Source organism: Balaenoptera acutorostrata, chromosome 8 (assembly GCF_949987535.1).
Source record: "Balaenoptera acutorostrata chromosome 8, mBalAcu1.1, whole genome shotgun sequence".
Taxonomy (NCBI): domain Eukaryota; kingdom Metazoa; phylum Chordata; class Mammalia; order Artiodactyla; family Balaenopteridae; genus Balaenoptera; species Balaenoptera acutorostrata.
In genome coordinates, this window is record NC_080071.1 from 82,255,949 (window position 1) to 82,278,390 (window position 22,442).

The window sequence follows — 22,442 nt, forward strand, 5'->3', positions numbered from 1 at the left end:
GTGAGCAGTACGCTTTACTATGTCAATATTCTATAGCAGCCAGCAACTCTGATTTACAGTGTATTAGAGTTGGCAGAGGGATATGAAGAGAAACCCTCAGGGTAATGTTTGGGTGTCTTATTTCTGGAGGGCAGGAAGTAACAAATACAGCCAAGGGAAACCCACTCCATGCCAGCAATCCTTGGGGACTTTTGTGGAATTCAATTTTTTATATTCATGTTACTATTACTTTTAGAGTGCATTTTAAAATAGAAAATTTTGAAAAATAAATTTCCCTTTCCTGAGAATGAAATATTTTTCAGAGAAGAGTTTTTATAGAGTTTTTCTTCATTTGGAAGCATTTGCACTTATGAGAACTACAGGGAACTTTGGGAAATTACAAAAGCCATACGAGAGAGGAATTTTGAATACCAAACTTGCTTGTTACTTTGGGTTATTCTGTCTGAAGAAGAAAACATATTGGTTGACTCTCTTAATATCTTGTTGAAAACTTATATGTTGGAAAGTTCTGAGGTGATGATATAACTGGGAAACCCTCATTAACATCATACCTGTATTCTCACTGTCTTCTATTCTTGGTCTTATGTCTCTCCCCTTCATCAAGTCTTTTTAGGTGGGAATACTGACATTCTGAAATTGACTGCATAATAGCAGGGACTATTTTTACCTTGTTTTATTTTTTTTCTTAAGTGTGTATGTGTGTCTGTGTGTTTGTGCACACGTGTGTGTTTATAAGTAGGATAGAGAAGAGGAACAAACATTTTCAGTCATGTGTTGGGAAGGCAGAAAAATGCCTCTCGCAAAGGTGTCCACATCCTAAACCTTAGAAACTGTGAATATGTTATGTTACATGACATGAAAGGGAATTAAGGTTGCTCATGGAATTAAGCTTGTTAATCTATTGAACTTAAAATAGGAAATATTATCCTGGATTTTTTGGGCGGTCCTAAGGTATTCGCAAAGGTCTTCAAATGTAGAAAAGGGGGGCAGAAGAGCATCAGTGTCACAGTGTTCTGATGTGAGAAAGACTCAACCCACCTGATGGCTCTGAAGGTAGAGGAAGGGGGCCATAAGTCAAAGCATGTGAATGATCTTCAGAGGCTGAAAAAGGCAAGGAAATGGATTCACAATTGGAGGCTCCAGAAAGGAATGTAGCCCCAATGCCACAATGACTGTAGCATAGTGAGACCCATGACAAATTTCTCATTTATAGAACTGAGATAATACATTTGTGTGTTAGTTTTTTAACATCTTTATTGGAGTATAATTGCTTTAAAATGGTGTCTTAGTTTCTGCTGTATAACAAACTGAATCTGCCATACGTAAACATGTATCCCCATATCCCCTCCCTCTTGCGTCTCCCTCCCACACTCCCTTTCCCACCCCTCTAGGAGGACACAAAGCACTGAGCTGATCTCCCTGTGCTATGCAGCTGCTTCCCACTAGCTATTGGTTTTACAGTTGGTAGTGTATATATGTCCATGCCACTCTCCCACTTCGTCCCAGTTTAGGCTTCCCCCTCCCCATGTCTTCAAGTCTATACTCTACATCTGCATCTTTACTCCTGTCCTGCCCCTGAGTTCTTCAGAACCATTTTTCTTTTTTTCTTTCTTTTTTTTGATTCCATATATATGTGTCAGCATATGGTATTTGTTTTTCTCTTTCTGAGTTACTTCGCTCTCTATGACAGACTCTAGGTCCATCCACCTCAATACAAATAACTCAATATAATTTATTTGTATGGCTGAGCAATATTCCACTGTATATATGTGCCACATCTTCTTTATCCATTCATCTGTTGATGGACACTTAGGTTGCTTCCATGTCCTGGCTATTGTAAATATTGCTGCAATGAACATTGTGGAACAGGACTCTTTTTGATATATGGTTTTCTCAGGGTATATGCCCAGTAGTGGGATTGCTGGGTCGTATGGTAGTTCTCCTTTTAGTTTTTTAAGGAACCTCCATACTGTTCTCTATATTGGCTATATCAATTTACATTCCCACCAACAGTGCAAGAGGGTTCCTTTTTCTCCACACCCTCTCCAGCATTTATTGTTTGTAGATTTTTTGATGATGACCATTCTGACTGGTGTGAGGTGATACTTCATTGTAGTTTGATTTGCATTTCTCTAATGATTAGTGATGTTGAGAATCCTTTCATGTGTGTGTTGGCAATCTGCATGTCTTCTTTGGAGAAATGTCTATTTAGTTCTTCTGCCCATTTTTGGATTGGGTTGTCTGTTTTTCTGATATTCAGCTGCATGAGCTGCTTGTATATTTTGGAGACTAATCCATTGTCAGTTGCTTCAATTGCAAATGTTTTCTCCCATTCTGAGGGTTGTCTTTTTGTCTTCTTTATTGTTTCCTTCACAGTGCAAAAGGTCTTAAGTTTCATTAGGTCTCACTTGTTTATTTTTGTTTTTATTTCCATTTCTCTAAGAGGTGGGTCAAAAAGGATCTTGATGTAGTTTATGTCATAAAGTGTTCTGCCTATGTTTTCCTCTAAGAGTTTTATAGTGTCCAGTCTTACATTTAGGTCTTTAAACCATTTGGAGTTTATTTTTGTGTATGGTGTTATTGAGTGTTCTAATTTCATTCTTTTACATGTAGCTGTCCAGTTTTCCCAGCACCACTTATTGAAGAGGCTGTCTTTTCTCCACTGTATATTCTTGCCTCCTTTATGAAAGATAAGGTTACCATATGTGTGTGGGTTTATCTCTGGGCTTTTTATCCTGTTCCATTGATCTATATTTCTGTTTTGTGCCAGTACCATACTGTCTTGATTACTGAAGCTTTGTAGTATAGTCTGAAGTCCAGGAGCCTGATTCTTCCAGCTCTGTTTTTCTTTCTCAAAATTGCTTTGGCTATTCGGGGTCTTTTGCGTTTCCATACAAACTGTGAAATTTTTTGTTCTAGTTCTGTGAAAAATGCTGTTGGTAGTTTGATAGGGATTGCATTGGATCTGTAGATTGCTTTGGGTAGTATAGTAATTTTCACAATGTTGATTCTTCCAATCCAAGAACATGGTGTACCTCCACATCTGTTTGTATTGTCTTTAATTTCCTTCATCTGTGTCTTATAATTTTCTGCATACAGGTTTTTGTCTCCTCAGGTAGGTTTATTCCTAGGCATTTTATTGTTTATTTTTGCAGTGATAAATGGGAGTGTTTCCTTAATTTCTCTTTCAGATTTTTCATCATTAGTGTATAGGAATGCAAGAGATTTTTGTGCATTAACTTTCTTTCCTGCTACTTTATTAAATTCATTGATTAGTCCTAGTAGTTTTCTGGTAGCATCTTTAGGATTCTCTGTGTATAGTATCATGTAATCTGCAAAATGTGACAGTTTTACTTCTTCTTTTCCGGTTTGGATTCCTTTCATTTCTTTTTCTTCTCTGATTGCTGTGGCTAACACTTCCAAAACTATGTTGAATAATAGTGGTGAGAGTGGGCAACCTTGTCTTGTTCCTGATCTTAGTGGAAATGATTTCAATTTTTCACCATTGAGAACAATATTGGCTGTGGGTTTGTCATATATGGCCTTCATTATGTTGAGGTAAGTTCCCTCTATGCGTACTTTCTGGAGGGTTTTTAACATAAATGAGTGTTGAATTTTGTCAAAAGCTTTTTCTGCATCTATTGAGATGATTATATGGGTTTTCTCCTTTAATTTGTTAATATGGTGTACCACATTGATTGATTTGCATATATTGAAGAATCCTTGCATTCCTGAGGTAAACCCCACTTGATCATGGTGTACAATCGTTTTAATGTGCTGTTGGATTCTGTTTGCTAGTATTTTGTTGAGGATTTTTGCATCTATGTTCATCAGTGATATTGGCCTGTAGTTTTCTTTTTGTGTGATATCTTTGTCTGGTTTTGGTATCAGGGTGATGGTGGTCTTGTAGAATGAGTTTGGGAGTGTTCCTCCCTCTGCGGTATTTTGGAAGAGTGTGAGTAACATAGGTATTAGCTCTTCTCTAAAGATTTGAAAGAATCCTCCTGTGAAGCCATCTGGTCCTGGAATTTTGTTTTTTGGAAGATTTTTAATCACAGTTTCAATTTCAGTGCTTGTGATTGTTCTGTTTATATTTTCTGTTTCTTCCTGGTTAGGTCTTATAAGGTTGTGCTTTTCTAAGAATTGTCCATTTCTTCCAGATTGTCCATTTTATTGGCATATATTTACTTGTAGTAATCTCTCATGACCCTTTGTATTTCTGCAGTGTCAGTTGTTACTTCTCCTTTTTCATTTCTAATTCTGTTGATCTGAGTCTTCTCCCTTTTTCTTCTTGATGAGTCTCCCTAATGGTTTACGAATGTTGTTTATCTTCTCAAAGAACCAGCTTTTAGTTTTATTGATCTTTGCTATTGTTTCCTTCATTTCTTTTTCATTGATTTCTGATCTGGTCTTTATTTATTTCCTTCTGCTTACTTTGGGTTTTTTTGTTTTTCTGTCTCTAATTGCTTTAGTTGTAAGGTTAGGTTGTTTATTTGAGATGTTTCTTGTTTCTTGAGGTAGGATTTTATTGCTATAAACTTCCCTCTTAGAACTGATTTTGCTGCATCCCATAGGTTTTGGGTCGTCATGTTTTCATTGTTATTTGTTTCTAGGTATTCTTGATTTCCTCTTTGATATCTTCAGTGATTTCTTGGTTATTTAGTAGTATACGGTTTAGCCTCCATGTGTTTGTATTTTTTTTACAGATTTTTCCTGTAATTGATATCAAGTCTCATAGCATTGTGGTCAGGAAAGATCCCTGATACAATTTCAATTTTCTTAAATTTATCAAGGCTTGATTTGTGATGCAAGATATGATCTATCCTGGAGAACGTTCCATGAGCACTTGAGAAGAAAGTGTATTTTGTTGTTTTTGGATGGAATGTCCTATAAATATCAATTAAGTCCATCTTGTTTAATGTATCATTTAAAGCTTGTATATCCTTATGTATTATCATTTTGCATGATCTGTCCATTGGTGAAAGTGGGGTGTTAAAGCCCCTTACTATGATGTGTTACTGTTGATTTCCTCTTTTGTGGCTGTTAGCATTTGCCTTATATATTGAGGTTCTCCTATGTTAGGAGCATAAATATTACAATTGTTATATCTTCTTCTTGGTTTGATCCCTTCCTTGATCACTATGTAGTGCCCTCTTTGTCTCTTGGAATTGTCTTTATTTTAAAGTCTATTTTGTCTGATATGAGAATTGCTACTCCAGCTTTCTTTTGATTTCCATTTGCATGGAATAGCTTTTTACATCCCCTCACTCTCAGTCTGTATGTGTCCCTAGGTCTGAAGTGGGTCTCTTCTAGCCAGCATATATACAGGTCTCATTTTTGTACCCATTCAGTCAGTTTATGTCTTTTGGTTGGAGCATTCAATCCATTTACTTTTAAGGTAATTATCAATATGTATGTTCCTATTGCCATTGTCTTAATTGTTTTGGGTGTGTTATTGTAAGTTTTTTCCTTTTCTTGTGTTTCCTGCCTAGAGAAGTTCCTTTAGCATTTGTTGTAAAGCTGGTTTGGTGGTGCTGAATTCTCTTAGCTTTTGCTTGTCTGTAAAGGTTTTAATTTCTCTGTCGAATCTGAATGAGATCCTTGCTGGGTAGAATAATCTTGGTGGTAACTTTTTCCCTTTCACCACTTTAGATATGTCCTGCCATTCCTTTCTGGCTTGCAGAGTTTCTGCTGAAAGATCAGCTGTTAACCTTATGGGAATTCCCTTGTATGTCATTTGTTGCTTTTCCCTGCTGTTTTTAATATTTTTTCTTTGTATTTAATCTTTGATAGTTTGATTAATATGTGTCTTTGAGAGTTTCTCCTTGGATTTATCCTGTATGGAACTCTCTGTGCTTCCTGGACTTGATTGACAGTTTCCTTTCCTGTATTAGGGAAGTTATCAACTATAAACCTCAAATATTTTCCCAGTCCCTTTCTTTTTCTCTTCTTCTTCTGGGACCCCTATAATTAGAATATTTGTGTGTTTAGTGTTGTCCCAGAGGTCTCTGGGGCTGTCCTCAATTCTTTTCATTATTTGTTCTTTATTTTGATCTGTGGTAGTTATTTCCACTATTTTATCTTCCAGGTCACTTATCTGTTCTTCTGCCTCAGTTATTCTGCTATTGATTCTTTGTAGAGAATTTTTAGTTTCATTTTTTGTGTTGTTCACCATGGTTTGTTTGCTCTCAGTTCTTCTAGGCCCTTGTTAAACGTTTCTTGTATTTTCTCCATTCTATTTCCAAGATTTTGGATCATCTTTACTATCATTAATCTGAATTATTTTTCAGGTAGACTGACTATTTTCTCTTCATTTGTTTGGTCTGGTTAGTCTTTACCTTGTTCTTTCATCTGCTGTGTATTTCTCTGTCTTCTCATTTTGCTTAACTTACTGTGTTTGTGGTCTCCTTTTAGCAGGCTGCAGGTTTGTAGTTTCCGTTGTTTTGGGTGTCTGCCCCCAGTTGGTAAGTTTGTTTCAGTGGGTTGTGTAGGTTTCCAGGTGCAGTGGACTGGTGCCTGTGTTTTGGTGGATGAGGCTGGATCTTGTTTTTCTGGTGGGCAGGGCCGCATCCTGTGGTGTGTTTTCTGGTGTCTGTGAACTTATTTTGATTTTAGGCAGGCTCTCTGCTAATGGGTGGTGTTGTGTTCCTGTCTTGCTAGTTGTTTGGCATGGGGTGTCCAGCACTGGATCTTGCTCGTCATTGAGAGGAGCTGGGTGTTAGCGTTGAGACGGAGATCTCTGGAAGAGCTCTTGCCCATTGATATTACATGGGACTGGGAGGTCTCTGGTGGACCGGTGTCTTGAACTCAGCTCTCTCACCTCAGACTGTAAGGCATGACACCCAGCCGGAGCACTAAGACCCTGTCAGACACACGGCTGCTAGTTTTGGAGGGTCTCCTGCAGAAGCAGGGGTGGCTGTGGCTCACCATGTGGACAAGGACACTGGCAGCAGAAGTTCTGGGAAGTACTTCTTCTAAATGTTTGTGTTAAGCCCTATGTTTGCTGTAATTTGCTACAGCCATAATAGAAAACTAATATATCTGTTATGATGTATCAGAATAAAAAAATCTGAAAGCCACTATTTCTTAAGTCTTTGAGAAAGCACTGCAAGGGAGCACAGTAATCAACTGTTCTTAATTTCAACCAACACTCCCCCCCAAAAATAAAAAAGACTATAAACAGGCCTGAATAAAAGGAAATGGGAATTTTATTGGAATGAGCCTCAATCTCCAGAATGTAAGAATTTGAAGAAACAAAATCTAATTCCTAAAAAAAAAAAAAAGTAGGAGAGGCTAAATGTCCCCTGTACTTGGACTTGCTCAAATGCAATTTTGCCAGGAAACTGAGAAATGAACTAGGTTCTCTTGTGAAGTCCTTCTCTGCTCTCAAGTCTGCGATTGAAGAATAAATCATAACAAGCCAAGCTCTTGAAAGGTCAAGTTAAAGTTTGACACAGAGTTGGACTGGGTCACAAGCTGAGAGTGTTATTTAATACTGAGGAGATTGTAAACTTGCCAATCCAATCAGATTCTACTTTGATGTTATGCTTCTTGCTTTGCAGGTTGTGACTTATGGCAGTTTATATTTATTTTCACATATATTTTCTTTTATTCTCACTTATGAAGTTTTTGGAATTGGTACTTCTGCATCCAGCTTAAGCAATACATTAATTCAAGCCAATCTGCAAGACTCTGCCATCACTTGGCTCCAATTTCAACTCCATTATTGTATAAAATTTCATGTTTACAACATACTAAATCTGTGTTAAGAAAAACAGCCTCAGTCACCAAGGCTCACAGGACCTTCAAAATTTTCAAGAATGACAAATAGTCATGAAAACGACATGCACATTTTAAAATTTATTTTGTGGAGCAGTAACATTTATCTAAGTGTAGATGGGAACTTTTTATACATCATAGAGGTCACTGTAGTGATTCCAAATACTTAGGAGGGACAATAAGACAGATTTTTTCAAGTTACTAAAACCGGGGGGAAAAAAAATTAAACAAGGCAAAATATCCACTTCAGTCTTAAAACCTTATTAGAATAATAAAGACCACTAAAGAAGTCTGAGGAAAGTTCTAACACTGACAAGTGTTAAGTAATGATAAATAGGATTCTCTACAAAATTTAATTATCTAGTCTTTTGAGATTGAGTTCATTGCTAAATTAACTAATTAGAATAGATCATAAGAGGTTATTAAACACTTCATACTGATTTTCTTCAATGTATAATCTACTTAATTAACATTTGAAAAGTCTGGATATTTGGTTTAACACTGATGAAAGATCAAAATCGTTTCAAAATTTTTCATAATTAAAATAAATGTTTTTGTGTTAAAAAAGTAGGAATTTAGGGCTTCCCTGCTGGCGTAGTGGTTGAGAATCTGCCTGCCAGTGCAGGGGACACAGGTTCGAGCCCTGGTCTGGGAAGATCCCACATGCCGCGGAGAGGCTGGGCCCATGAGCCACAACTACTGAGCCTGCGCATCTGGAGCCTGTGCTCCGCAACAAGAGAGGCCGCGATAGTGAGAGGCCCGTGCACCGCGATGAAGAGTGCCCCCACTTGCCGCAACTAGAGAAAGCCCTCGCACAGCAACGAAGACCCAACACAGCCAAAATTAAATAATAATTTTTTTTAAAAAGTAGGAATTTAGATACTTTTAGATTTTTTCCTTCTTTTTTTAAAAACATCTTTATTGGAGTATAATTGCTTTACATGGTTTTGTTAGTTTCTGCTGTATAACAAAGTGAATCAGCTATACATATACATATATCGCCATATCCCCTCCCTCTTGCGTCTCCCTCCCACCCTCCCTGTCCCACCCCTCTAGGTGGACACAAAGCACTGAGCTTATCTCCCTATGCTATGCAGCTGCTTCCCACTAGCTATCTAATTTACATTTGGTAGTGCATATATGTCAATGCTACTCTTTCACTTCATCCCAGCTTACCCTTCCCCCTCCCCGTATCCTTAAGTCCATTTTCTACATCTGGGCCTTTATTCCTGTCCTGCCCCTAGGTTCTTCAGAACCTTTTTTTTTTTTTTTTTTTTTAAGATTCCATATATATGTGTTAGCATACGGTATTTGTTTTTCTCTTTCTGACTTACTTCACGCTGTATGACAGACTCTAGGTCCATCCACCTCACTATAAATAATTCAATTTCATTTCTTTTATGGCTGAGTAATATTCCATTGTACATATGTGCCACATCTTCTTTACCCATTCATCTGTCAGTGGACACTTAGGTGGCTTCCATGTCCTGGCTATTGTAAATAGAGCTGCAATGAACATTGTGGTACATGACTCTTTTTCAGTTATGGTTTTCTCAGGATATATGCCTGGGGGTGGGATTGCTGGGTCATATGGTAGTTCTATTTTTAGTTTTTTAAGGAACCTCCACACTTTTCTCCATAGTGGCTGTATCAATTTACATTCCCACCAACAGTGCAAGAGGGTTCCCTTTTCTCCACACCTTCTCCAGCATTTATTGTTTGTAGATTTTTTTATGATGGCCATTCTGACTGATGTGAGGTGATACCTCACAGTATTTTTTTTTTTTAATTTTTTTTAAATTTTCTTTTGGCTGTGTTGGGTCTTCGTTTCTGTGCGAGGGCTTTCTCTAGTTGCGGCAAGCAGGAGCCACTCTTCATTGCGGTTCGCAGTCCTCTCACTATCGCGATCTCTCTTGTTGCAGAGCACAGGCTCCAGATGCGCAGGCTCAGTAGTTGTGACTCACGGGCCTAGTTGCTCCGTGGCATGTGGGATCTTCCCAGAGCAGGGCTCGAACCCATGTCCCCTGCATTGGCAGGCAGATTCTCAACCACTGCACCACCAGGGAAGCCCTCACAGTAGTTTTGATTTACATTTCTCTAATGATTAGTGATGATGAGCATCCTTTCATGTGTTTGTTGGCAATCTGTATATCTTCTTTGGAGAAATGTCAATTTAGGTCTTCTGCTCATTTTTGGATTGGGTTGTTTGTTTTTTTGATACTGAGCTGCACGAGCTGCTTGTATATTTTGGAGATTAATCCTTTGTCAGTTGCTTCATTGGCAAATACTTTCTCCCATTCTGAGGGTTGTCTTTTTGTCTTGTTTATGGTTTCCTTTGCTGTGCAAAAGCTTTTAAGTTTCATTAGGTCCCATTTGTTTGTATTTGTTTTTATTTCCATTTCTCTAGAAGGGGGGTCAAAAAGGATCTTACTGTGATTTATGTCATAGAGTGCTCTGCCTAATTTTTAATCACAGTTTCAATTTCAGTGCTTGTGATTGGTTGGTTTATATTTTCTATTTCTTTCTGGTTCGGTCTTGTAAGTTTGTACTTTTCTAAGAATTGGTCCATTTCTTCCAGGTTGTCCATTTTATTGGTATATATTTGCTTGTAGTAATCTCTCATGATCCTTTGTATTTCTGCAGTGTCAGTTGTTACTTCTCCTTTTTCATTTCTAATTCTGTTGATCTGAGTCTTCTCCCTTTTTTTTTCTTGATAAGTCTGCCTAATGGTTTATGAATGTTGTTTATCTTCTCAAAGAACCAGCTTTTAGTTTTATTGATCTTTGCTATTGTTTCCTTCATTTCTTTTTCATTGATTTCTGATCTCATCTTTATGATTTCTTTCCTTCTGCTTACTTTGGGTTTTTTTGTTCTTCTGTCTCTAATTGCTTTAGTTGTAAGGTTAGGTTGTTTATTTGAGATGTTTCTTGTTTCTTGAGGTAGGATTTTATTGCTATAAACTTCCCTCTTAGAACTGATTTTGCTGCATCCGATAGGTTTTGGGCTGTCGTGTTTTCATTATCATTTTTTTCTAGGTATTTTTGATTTCCTCTTTGATTTCTTCAGTGATCTCTTGGTTATTTAGTAGCATATTGTTTAGCTTCCATGTGTTTGTATTTTTTACAGAATTTTTCCTGTAATTGATATCAAGTCTCATAGCATTGTGGTCAGAAAAGATACCTGATACAATTTCAGTTTTCTTAAATTTACCAAGGCTTGATTTGTGACCCAAGATATGATCTATCCTGGAGAATGTTCCATGAGCACTTGAGAAGAAAGTGTATTCTGTTGTTTTGGATGGAATGTCCTATAAATATTAGTTAAGTCCATCATGTTTAATGTATCATTTAAAGCTTGTATATCCTTATTTATTTTCGTTTTGTATGATCTGTCCATTGGTGAAAGTGGGGTGTTAAATTCCCCTACTATTATTGTGTTACTGTCGATCTCCCCTTTTATGGCTGTTAGCATTTGCCTTATGTATTGAGGTGCTCCTATGTTGGGTGCATAAATATTTGTAATTGTTATATCTTCTTCTTGGATTGATTCCTTGATCATTAGGTAGTGTCCTTCTTTGTCTCTTATAATAGTCTTTATTTTAAAGTCTATTTTGTCTGTTACGAGAATTGCTACTCCAGCTTTCTTTTGATTTCCATTTGCATGGAATATCTTTTTCCATCCCCTCACTTTCAGTCTGTATGTGTCCCTAGGTCTGAAATCAGGCTCTTTTACACAGGATATATATGGGTCTTGTTTTTGTACCCATTCAGTCAGTCTATGTCTTTTGGTTGGAGCATTCAATCCATTTACTTTTAAGGTAATTATCGATATGTATGTTCCTATTACCATTGTCTTAATTGTTTTGGGTGTGTTATTGTAAGTTTTTTCCTTTTCTTGTGTTTCCTGCCTAGAGAAGTTCCTTTAGCATTTGTTGTAAAGCTGTCTGGTGGTGCTGAATTCTCTTAGCTTTTGCTTGTCTGTAAAGGTTTTAATTTCTCTGTCAAATCTGAATGAGATCCTTGCTGGGTAGTGTAGTCTTGGTGTTAGCTTTTTCACCTTTATCACTTTAAATATGTCCTACCACTCCCCTCTGGCTTGCAGAGTTTCTTTTGAAAGATCAGCTGTTAACCTTATGAGGATTCCCTTGTATGTTATTTGTTGCTTTTCCCTTGCTGCTTTCAATATTTTTTCTTTGTATTTAATTTGTGATATTTTGATTAATATGTGTCTTGGCATGTTTCTCCTTGGATTTATCCTGTATGGAACTCTCTGTGCTTCCTGGACTTGATTGACTATTTCCTTTCCCATATTAGGGAAGTTTTCAACTATAATCTTTTCAAATATTTTCTCAGTCCCTTTCTTTTTCTCTTCTTCTTCTGGGACCCCTATAATTTGAATATTGGTGCTTTTATGTTGTCCCAGAGGTCTCTGGGGCTGTCCTCAATTCTTTTCATTCTTTTTTCTTTATTCTGCTCTGCGGTAGTTATTTCCACTATTTTATCTTCCAGGTGACTTATCCGTTCTTCTGCCTCAGTTATTTTGCTATTGATTCCTTCTAGAGAATTTTTAATTTCATTTATTGTGTTGTTCATCATTGTTTGTTTGCTCTTTAGTTCTTCTAGGTCCTTATTAAACATTCCTTGTATTTTCTCCGTTCTATTTCCAAGATTTTGGATCATCTTTACTATCATTACTCTGAATTATTTTTCAGGTAGACTGCCTATTTCCTCTTCATTTGTTTCATCTCGTTTGTTTGTTTTTGTTCTTCTTCTGCTGTGTATTTCTCTGTCTTCTCATTTTGCTTAACTTACTGTGCTTGTGGTCTCCTTTTAGCAAGCTGCAGGTTTGTAGTTTCCATTGTTTTTGGTGTCTGCCCCCAGTGGATAATTTTTGTTCAGTGGGTTGTGTAGGCTTCCTGATGGAGGGTACTGGTGTCTACGTTCTGGTGGATGAGGCTGGATCTTGTCTTTCTGGTGGGCAGGGCCACATCCAATGGTGTGTTTTCGGGTGTCTGTGAACTCATTTTGATTTTAGGCAGCTTCTTGCTAATGGGTGGGGTTGTTTTCCTGTCTTGCTAGTTGTTTGGCATGGGGTGTCCAGCACTGGAGCTTGCTGGTCGTTAAGTGGAGCTGGGTCTTTGCATTGAGATAGAGATCTCTGGGAGAGCCCTTGCCAATTGATATTATATGGGGCCAGGAGGTCTCTTGTGGTCCAATGTCCTGAACTCAGGTCTCTCTCCTCAGAGGCTCAGGCCTGACAGCCAGATGGAGCACGAAGACCCTGTCAGCCACACGGCTTTTGGGAAGTCTAAGGTCTTCTGCCAGCATTCAGTAGGTGTTCTGTAGGAGTTGTTCCACATGTAGTTGTATTTTTGATGTATTTGTGGGGAGGAAGGTGATCTCCACGTCTTACTCCTCTGCCATTTTAAAGGTCCGTCCCACTCAGCTGGTGAATGACATTCAAAGAAGATAGCCTTTCAATCCAAAAGTAAGCAGATTTTTTTCCTTCTTAACCAAGGTGAGGAAAGGCAGCTGTGAAAGGAGAAGTGGATGCAGAACCCAAAAATTTGAAATCTCATCATTATTTTTTCAGTAAGGAGCATTATATTAGGCTAATTATTCTACTTCCTGATCTCAGTTTCCATAAGTATAAAATGAAATATTGGACTATATTTAGTCATTAAAGAAAAAACCCAGAAGTCTTGTATGGGCAACTGGGATACATGAGTAAACAGAGTAAATGCACAGAATTTATAATTTGATATCCCTTCCTGTATAACTAGCATTTATCTGTTTGCTAGAAAGCATTACAATGTAAGTTTAAGGCAGTTTAATAATGGCAGTTATATGTCCTGTACCTACAAAAATTGACTTTCTATGATTTCACACTTTAAGTCCCTATAATAAAAAATCAGAATTTCTTTAAGTATTCTTTAAATATTTTAAAAGTATACAGCTAATGAAGAATTTTAAGGAGCAATTTTAACATGAAAAAATCAAAATATTTTTAACAAATCAAAAGCCAGAGTTGAAAAAATGCTTACATAAAATTGATTTATTGAGCTAATGCTTTAATGAACAGCACTACCAAACAAATATTTATAGTAAATTCTAGATATTTGCATGGATTTTTTAGTTTTTGAGACAAGGATTGAAGCAAAGCGAAAACTCATTTTAACAAATGTTGATCTGAATTAAAAGAATAAACATAGAACAAGCCATAATTAGACCTAGATGGTAGAAAGGAAAAGAGAATAGTTTTGAGTTCCCCAAATATTCAGAGTTCAAGAACTTGTTTGAAAATGTGCAAATTTGATTTTATCAAAATTTTATTCTCATTCTCTCTCTTTCTCTTTCCCATCACCCCACAATTTCTCTTCATTTAGCTGTTCCATTAACCCTTTTAAATTACCTATTATCTTGTACTTCTCTTATATCACACATTCTCCCTTTTATACCTTATTTCCTTCTTATGTCCTCTTTTCTCCCTCATCTTCTCTCCTATCACCTCACTCCTCATTTTCCTCTTAGTTATTATTTACTTATGTTTCTGGTCTGAGACACCACAAATAACTACCACTGACAGAGAATGACCCATTTTGCTTCTCCTTGGTAAAGTCCTAAAAATCTCAACAAGATACTCATGGTTCATGCTACCCCACCTTTTTTTTTCTTTTTTTAACTTTTATTGGAGTATAGTTGATTTACAATGTTGTATTAGTTTCAGGTGTACAGTAAAATAAATCACTTATACACATACACATATTCACTCTTTTTTTTTAGATTCTTTGCAGCACTATTTACAATAGCCAAGACATGGAAGCATCCTAAATGTCCATCCACAGAGGAGTGGATAAAGAAGATGTTGCAAATATACTATCCCATTCTTGACAGCTCACTTGTTAGTTACTATTGGTTATCCTGCTTCCAAGCCATCATCAAACCTTGATAACTTATACTGTGAGGGAATAATCCATTAGTCCCATTTTACATCCCAAGAGAGTGTTATCCCAACCCCTGAGATGTTGTTGGGTCCTGCATATTAATGACTCTAGTGTTTATCTGGCTATAATTTTGGCTATTTCCCAATAATTAATAAACATGGACACTGGTTCAGAAATACACTTTTATTCTTTGGCTTCTTCTCCTAGTGACAACTAATATATTTCTTTCCAATTTTGGAAACCACCTGCTATAAATTCTTCAGTTTGCTTAATGTTGCCCTGTATTAGTCAAGACTTTTTCACTGAAAGTGAGAAATCCACTCAGGCAGGTAAAACCATATAAAAGGAAAAGTGTTGCCTCAAAAAAACAGGAGTTGAAAGGATGATTATCTTCAGGTTTAGTTAGATCTAGAGCATTGATGATGTAATCATGCTGTCTGCTCTTTCTTTTTCTCCCTCTTAATTTCTCACTGTTGCCTCCTTTCTGTGTTGGCCTAATTATCTGCTTCCCTGCCACATAGACTAGATTTCTGCATTATAATGATTCCAAGAAAATATTCTATAAACTTAAAATCCAAAAGTTATGCTTTTCTAGCTCCAACAGAACTTTGAAGAGAGAAGGTCTCCCTTGAGCTTATGCCTATCTTTTATAAAGAAAAGAAGCTATAGTACTCTGTGCACCCCAGTTTAAATAATATAAACATCCCAGTAGTTGTAGTGGTAAAAGAGATGGAAGATTATGGTACAGTGTCTTGATTGAAATCCATATGGAAACTATATGAAATGGAGGAAAGATTTCCAAAGGGAGATGGGAAAGAATTATGAACAGAAAACATTTATATTTAGAACAATCTGATCTTCAGACTTTTTCAAAATTATACAATTCTGGGCAGTAGCCTTGTAAACTCAGAACAACTGAACTGTGACAGATATCAGAAGATTCCAGAAAACCAATTAAATTCCAACAAATAGGAAAAGTAGGTATAGACTTCATAACTAATGTAACTAATCCTTTGGGAACGTGTCAAATTTTTAGTGTCTCTGTTAAGTTAGACAGAAATCACTATATTTTTTCATGTCACATGTGGTTAAGAATACGGTTACATGTATTAGTGGATCAAAAGTTGTGAGTTTTATGTTTCATTTTCCTGCCCAACATTCATTCCTCCTCTTCTAGTACTTAAATTCTCATTGGGGATACCACTTTTATTCAATTTTCAGTCTAAAACCTTAATCTTTAACATCTCCTGCCCAAGGTGTCTCAGTTCACTGAAAATGAAATTTAAAGTCCTTAAAAGTACCTATAAGACTTACAAAACCTTGCCCCAGTACCTCTCTGACCTCATGTTCTATCTAATCCACTTGCTCTACTCCAAGCCACACTGGCCCCTTCTTATAGTTCCTCAAACATGCTAAGCACATTCCCATCTCAGGGTTTTTGCATTTATTTTTTCCTCTTTCTGGGACACTCACCACCCCGTAACCACATAGCTTACTTCCTCATATAATTAATATATTTGCTCAACTGTCTTCTTTTCAGGGAGTACTGCATTAGTCTCTTTAAAAGAAATAAATAGACAAAATCCTCTCTATCCCATTAGCATCTCTAATTTTCTTCATAACACTTTTTACCACCCAACATGTTATATTTCTGTTTGTTTATTTTCTCTTTACCCACTGACATAAGAGTTACTTGACCAGAAAGATTGATTTGTTCATTGCTATATTTCAGCACCCAGGACAGTACCTGACACATTGCTGTTGTACAATAAATATTTGTTAAGTAAATTCCTAAAGGGAGAAAGAATGAATGAATGGTCCCATCATCCGGATACAAATGTAAGCTCATGATCTAAGTGTATCTGATGATATCTGTCATATCATCACTCCTGGCCAAAGTGATGCTTCAAGAATGGCCATGAGACATATAAAACAAATGACATGCACTCACAATAGATCTGTGTGATACTACAGGTAAAACAACACAAATCAAAACAATGAGACCCATGGAGGAGTCAGCCTGAGCAATAATCCAACACAGACATGATGAGGAGCATGATGACCCGAGTAACACTCCCCTTTTTTTTCTTATGTCATTTGGAGCTGGTTTTCTTTTTCCTAAAGTTGAAAGAATTCTGAAGTCCTTGCTATTTTTTTCTGAAAGAGATGTAGTGCCTGTACCACAAAAAGTAATTGATGAGCATGTCAATTTTTGATACTATAATTTGATATAAATTTTATATATTTTGCCAATTTTGAAAAGAATATCATAGTACTCTTTTTAGTATATATGAATTCCAGTCATTTTTGCATGACTTACTTACTTATTAAGATCATTTAATGATGGATTGATTGAGTTATTAGTAGTGACTTGAAAATATAAGGTGATATCACAATATGGCTGAATAAGACATCATTGCTTATATTCCCCTCTTAACAACAGCAATCTGGCATCCATCCATGTACAAAGGTGTCTTTATGGGAGTTGTGGAATCCAGCACCTTTTGGCAATGAACCCAGAAAGAATCTCTCCCGCCCATGCATTGAGTAACTCAGTCTTGACTATGGGCCCTGCACTGGATGGTAAACCAGCTCTAACCCCTCTTGGCCACAGTCTTGAAGCCCCAGGAGAACATTATCTTAAACAACAACCACAGATATGAGAGCCTTTGTGGAAGTCCAAATTTTCATTGAAGAGGTTCTGGCACAATGTTGGAGGAAATAAAGATGAGTTTGCACACATGGGAGAGGATAAGAGGCACAACTTTGGTTTACCCACATTGTACCTGTCACTGGGTAGCACAGCTCGGTGCCAAGAGACCCTCTTGGTTCATGATTTCTCTTGAGAGAGAAAGTGAGAATGTGTCTGTCCAGCTTCCCCAGCTGTGTGGGATACTTCCAAAGAGGCTCATTTATCTCTCACACCATTCAGAGTACTGAGTAATGTGCTGCATGACTGGGGAGCAGGAGGAAGCTGGGAGAGTGGCAGATAGGATTCTCAGCATTAATGAGACAAGGATCCTACTAATGGCATTGCAGATTCAATCAACAAGTCCATCCATGAGCCACTTGGTATTCCTTGCATGCAGATCTGTCAACTGGCCCATGGGCACTCCCAATGCTCTGCATACCTCATCCATACCTTCACATCCCCACCTGTAGCTGGCTCTCTGTGGCTCCCAGTGGTGATGAGAGTGAGCTTTGGCAGATAGCTAGTGAGCATGCACAGAAAGCCAGTCTGAATCTGCAGGTCAGGGAAAGACTACATTTGAACATTACTCCACTTGGAAAAGCAAAAGGGAAGCTGTCAGGACCCATCCTGGTATGTTGCCAGCATCAAGAGAAAACACGCAAGCTTAAGAATTCTACCACAGGAGGGAGCACGACGCATGGGGCAGGCATATGTGTAGAAGGCCTGAGAAAGTCTCATAATCTCTAGTAAGGCTGATGGAAGGTATTTCTCTCCCAAAGTCAGTTAGTAAAGACTGGAAGAGGTGACTTCTATTTGAAATGTGAAGACAGCAAAGTAAAATTTGAAGCAACATGGAAAATCTAGAAAAAAATATAATACCAGTATGGGATGACACTAATCATCCAAAAGACATGGAGATCTGTGATATACCTGATAAATAATTCTAAGTAGCTGTTTTGAGGAATCTCAATGAGCTATAAGATAAGACAGACAATTCAGTGAAATCAGGTAAACAATACATTAGAAAATGAGAATTATAAAAAGGAGATAGAAATCATTAAAAAGAACCAAACAGTTACTGTTATATCTATAAGAGGCTCTGTGCAAGCCTCATGGTAATCATAAAACAGAAACCTACAGTAGATACACAAAAAATGAAGAGTAGGAATCAAAGAACATCCTTATGGAAAATCAACACTTCATAAAGGAAAGCAGCAAGAGAGGAAGAAAGGACAAGGGAACTATAAAACAGCCAGAATTAATAAAATGACATTGATAGGTCCTTACCTATCAATATTTACTCTAAATTTAGATGGCTTGAATTTTCTAATGAAAAGTCATAGAGTGGCTGAATGGATAAAAACAAACAAATGAACAATAACAACAACAGGACCCAACTATGTGCTGCCTAAAGGAGACCCACTTCAACTTTAAGGACACATATAAGCTCAAGGTGAGGGGGTGGAAAAATATACTTCATGCAAGTGTAAACCAAAAGAAAGCAGGAGTAGCTATACATCCAAGAGATAAATAAACTTTAACTCAAAATCTGTAACAGGCGGCAAAAGTCATTATATAATGATAAAAGGGTAAATTCATCAACAAGATGTAATAGTAAATATATATATATATATATATATACATCCAACATCAGAGCTTCTAAACGTATTAAGGAAATACTGACAGATCTGAAGGGAGAAATAGACAACAACACAACAATACAGTAATTGTAGAGGACTTCAGTGCCCCACTTTCAACTATATATAGATCATCAAGACAGTAAATCAACTAAGAAACATTAAGCTTGTACTATACTTTATACCAATTAGACCTAACAGACACATACAGAACATTCCATCCAACAGCAGAAGAATACACATTATTCTCCAGTACACATGGAACATTCTCCAGGATAGATCATATGACAAGTCACAAAACAAATCTTAACAAATACAAGAAGACTGAGATCATACCAAATATGTTTTCTGACCACAATAATATGAAACTGGAAATCAATAACAGGAGGAACAGTGGAAAATTCACAAATATATGGAATAACCAATGGGTAAAAAAAAATAATCAATAAAGAATTTTTTTTTTTAAATCACGAAAAAAGTGAAAATGGAAACACAACATATCAAAACTTATGGGATGCAGCAAAAGCAGTTCTAAAAGGGAAGTTTGTAGTGATAAATGCCTACAGGAAGAAAAAAGAAAGGTCTCAAATGAACAACCTAACTTTACACCTCCAGTAACTCGGAAAAGAAGAACAAATGGAAACCAAAGGACAAAGTTAGCAGAAAGAAGGAAATAAAGATTAGAGCAGAAATAAATAAGAGACCAAAAAAAAAAAAAAAGAAAGAAAGAAAGAAAGAAAAGAACAACAAAACTAAGAACTGGGTTTTAAAAGAGGTAAACAAAATTGGCAAACCTTTAGCTAGATGAAGGGAAAAACAGAGAAGATTCAAGTAGATAAAATCAGAAATGAAAAAGAAGATATTACAATGGATACCACAGAAACATAAAGGCACATAAGAGACTGCTATGAACACTAACACGTTGAATAATCTAGAATAAATGAATAAATTCCTAAAAAATACAACTTACCAAGATTGAATTATGAAGAAATAAAAAACATGAGCAGACCAATAATGTGAGGAGATTGAATTAATAATCAAAAATATCCCAACACAGAAAAGCCCAGGACCAGATTGGTTTCACTGGTGAATTCTACCAAACTTTTAAAGGAGAACTAATGCCAATAGTATTTAAAACTCTTCCAAAAAACTTTAAGAGGAAGGAACACTTCCAACCTCTTTTTATGAGGCTAGCATTACCCTCATACCAAAGCCAGATGAGGACACTACAGGAAGAGAAAACTATAGGCCAATATCCCTGATGAAAATAGATGCAGAATTTCTCAACCACCTATTAGCATACTGAGTTCAACAGTACATGAAAAGGATCATACACCAAGATCAAGCGAGATTTATCCCTGAGATTCAAGGATTGCTCAACATATACAAATCAATAAAAATGATACACACATTAATAGAAAGAAAGATAAAAATCATGTGATAATCTCAATAGATGCAGAAAAAGCACTTGACAAAATAAAACATCCAATCATGATGAAAACTCTCAAAAAATTGGATATAGAAGGAACATACCTGAACATAATATAGGTCAAATATGACATGGCCACAGATAATATCATACTCAACAGTGAAAATTTGAAAAGTTTTTCTGTAAGATTAGTTATAAGATAAGAGTGCCACTCTCACCACTCCTGTTCAACGTTAGAGAAACTAGGGGAAATAAGGAACAAAAGGAGAAGCAAAATTGTCTGTGATTGCAACTAATATAATGCTAAGTATAGACAACTCTAAAAGCTCCACCAAAGGAAAAAAAAAAAAAAAAACTGTTAGAAGTAATCAATGAATTCAGTAAAGTTGCAGGATAAAAAATCAGCATAAAGAAATTAGTTGCATTTCTATACACTAGCAATGAAATATCTGAAAAAGAAATTTTAAAAATCCCATTCACAATAGCAGTAAAACCAATAAAATACATAGAGATAAATTTAACTCAAGATGTAAAAGATCTATACACTGAAAGAAATAGACTATGATAAAATAAATTGAAGAAGACCCAAATAAATGAAAAGAAATACCCTGTTCAGGGATCAGAAGAATTAATACAGTTAAAATGTCCATACTACTCAAGGTCATATATAGATTCAATGCAATCCCTATCAAAGTTCCAATGACATTTTTTACAGAAAACAAAATCCTATAATTTGCATGGAACCACAAAGATCCTAAATATCCAAAATAATTCTGACAAAGAAGAACAAAGCTGGAGGCAGCACACTTCAAACTATATTGCAAAGCTATAGTAATCAAAACAGTATGGTGCTGGCACAAACATTGACATATAGACCAATGAAACAAATTAGAAGCCCAAAAATAAACCCTCATATATATGGTTAACTAGTATTTAGCAAGAGAATTAAGACTACTCAATGCAGAAATGATAGTTTCTTCAATAAATGATGTTGAAAAAACTGGATAATCATTTTCAGAAAAATGAAATTGGACCTTTATCTTACACCATTGAAAAAAATTAACTCCAAATGGATTAAAGACTAAACATAAGATCTGAAATTGTAAACCTCTTTAAAAAAAAAGGAAAAACCTCTTTTAACTTGGTCTTGGCAACATGTTTTTATATATGACATCAAAAGCACAAGCAACAAAAGTAAAAATCAATAAGTAGGACCACGTCAAACTAAATATCTTCTGCATGGAAAAAGAAACATCTACAAAATGAAAAGGCAATTTACAGAATGGGAGACAATATTTTCAAACCATATATATGATAAAGGTTTAATACCCAAAATTATAAACAATTAATGCAAATTAATAACAAAAATATTAGATTTAAAAATAGGCATAGGAACTAATTAAACATTATTCCAAAGCCAAATGGCCAAAAAGTGCATGAAATTGTGCTCAACATCACTAATCATCAGGGAAATGCAAATCAAACCATGAAGGGATAGCACCCCACACCTGTTAGAATGACTAGCATCAAAAAGATAAGACATTCTGTGGGGGGAGGGACAAATTGGGATTGACATATACACACTACTATATATAAAATAGATTAATAAGAACCTACTATATAGCACAAGGAACTCTATTCAATACTCTGTAATGACCTATATGGGAATAGAATCTAAAATAAGGTGATATATGTATATGTATAACTGACTCACTTTGCTGTACAGCAGAAACTTACACAACATTGTGAATCAACTATACTCCAATAAAAAAGAAAAAAAAGACTAGAGATAATAAGTGTTGGTGAAGATGTGGAGAAAAGGGAACTCTTGTGCACTGTTGGCGGGACTGTAAATTGGTGCATCCACTATAGAAAACAGTATGGAAGGTTCTCAGAAACGTAAAAATAGAAGTACCATATAATCCAGAAATCCCACTTCTTGTTATATAAAGAAAATGAAAT